We start from the raw sequence: 2,185 nt of genomic DNA, 5'->3' as shown, positions 1-2,185 counted from the left end.
TACGTGGAAAAAGAAACAAGTAGAACCACATACACACAAACACACAGCAAAAGGATAGCAATCAATTCATACCTATGGATAACGACACTGACTGTAAGGGGTTAATACACTAGTCAAGAGCTAGACAGTAGCAGAATAGATAAGGAAACAGGATCCTTCAATATACTGTCTACAAGTAATACATCAAAAAGGTGGAGACAGCCTAAATACCATCAATAGAATGCTTAAATAAACTTGATATATACATATACACATAATGGAGTATTATGCAATGCTGAAGAATAGCAATGGATCTTCAAAACATCTCACAACATGGATGAAACTGGAGGAATCTTGATGAGTGAAATTAGTCATTCAGAAAAGGACAACTAGTATATTAGACCACTGTTGTATAAAGTTATGAAAAGGTTTTGTTACTAAAAGAAACTTTCCACAATGGTTACAGGGGAGAGGGAAGAGGATATTATTCACAGACTAGAAAGTATTTACATGTTAACACAGGTGGCAGGACAGGCACTATGCAAGAGGAAAACTGGCAGAGGAAAGATAAAGGTAGTGAGAGGCACAGGGAGGAATGTAAGTGTTAAAGTGAATACAGGTAAATATTGTACTTAGATGGTACATGGAGGGGATTATAATCATTGTAATAAAACAAGATGTATGATTTGTTGAATGCAAAACTGATAGTCTGTTCTGTAAACCATCATTCAATTCTAAATGTTGTTGTCAAGTGCTATCAAGTCTGTACTGACCCATAGTGATCCTGTATAGGGTTCCCAAGGAGCAGCTGGTGAGCTTGAACAATAAAAAGTTTAAAAATAAAAGAAAACAGAAAAAAAAAAATACAAAGTCAATGTACCAGAAATAAATGGTTGATGTTTAACCATTTCAAAAACTAGCATATGATTAAGAACTGATGTTAATGAAGGAAGAATTCTAAACTGCACTAGAGGCATTGATGAAAAACAAGGTTTGAAAACACAAATTGAAATATTTCAATAAACCGATGCAACATTGGAAGTGCTCACTCCTCTTCTTCAAGAAATTTAGAAGACAGATCAGTGAGTCCGTGACCAACTGATTGAAATAAATCCACATTCATGCCCATGCTAGTGAAAGATGATATAGAAGGTAGAAATCATCAAAATATATCTATAATATCATTGTTGTTGTGAAGTGCCATCAATTCAGTTATGATCCATAGCGACCCTGTATAGGGTGTCTGAGGAGAAGCTGTTGAACTTGAACCAACGACCTTCAGTTCAAATGGCTTTGCAGTCTGGCACATTAACCCACAGCGTCGCACAAGTACTCATTAGTATCATACACAAATAAAATTTTGCTTATGACAGTTGAAAATACACTGAAAGGGAATTCTATAAATTCAAGCAAGATTCAGAATTGGATGTGAGACAAAAATACCTTTGTTGATACCATCTAGATCTTGGTTGAAAGCAAAGAACATCAGAAAGATATTTACTTATGTTTACTGATTACACAAAGACATTCAACAACGGCTTTTAACAAATTATGGATAACATTTCAAAGAATGAATACTCCAGAACATTTTTTTGTGCTTATATGGAAATTGTACATAAAACAAGAAGCAGTAGTTCAAACAGAACATGGGGATTCCTTGTAGTTTAAAATAAAAAGTGTGCATCAGGGTTATATCCTTTCACCACATAGGAAGAAGAGTCCTTCACAACCTCACTTGCTGAAAATGTAGAGGACTTGAAGCAGCTATTGATGAATATGAAAAACTAGAGCATTCAAAATGAATTATACTTTAGCATAGAGAAAACCAAAATCCTCACAACTTGACCAGTGAACAACATCATGATAAACAAAGAAAACATTGAAAATGTGAAGGATTCATTTAATTTGGGTCCAAAATCAACACACATAAAGTATCAGCATGAAATCATACAGTTGTATTATATTTAGCACATCTATTGCAAAGATATGCTTAAACTGTTAAAAAGAAAGTATGTCACTTTGAAGAACAAGATCACCTACAAAAAGTCATGGTGTTTTCAATCACCACATATGCATGTAGAAGAAATTAAGTAAGACCAAGAAAGAATTGATACAGCTGAATTTTGGTGTTGGAGAAGAATATTAAAAGTACCATGGAGATTTTATTATGACGTACTATTATATAATGTAATATATAATATAAAAT

Source organism: Chrysochloris asiatica, unplaced genomic scaffold, assembly GCF_000296735.1.
Source record: "Chrysochloris asiatica unplaced genomic scaffold, ChrAsi1.0 scaffold00516, whole genome shotgun sequence".
NCBI classification, from domain to species: Eukaryota; Metazoa; Chordata; class Mammalia; order Afrosoricida; family Chrysochloridae; genus Chrysochloris; species Chrysochloris asiatica.
This window is presented reverse-complemented; position numbering follows the sequence as displayed.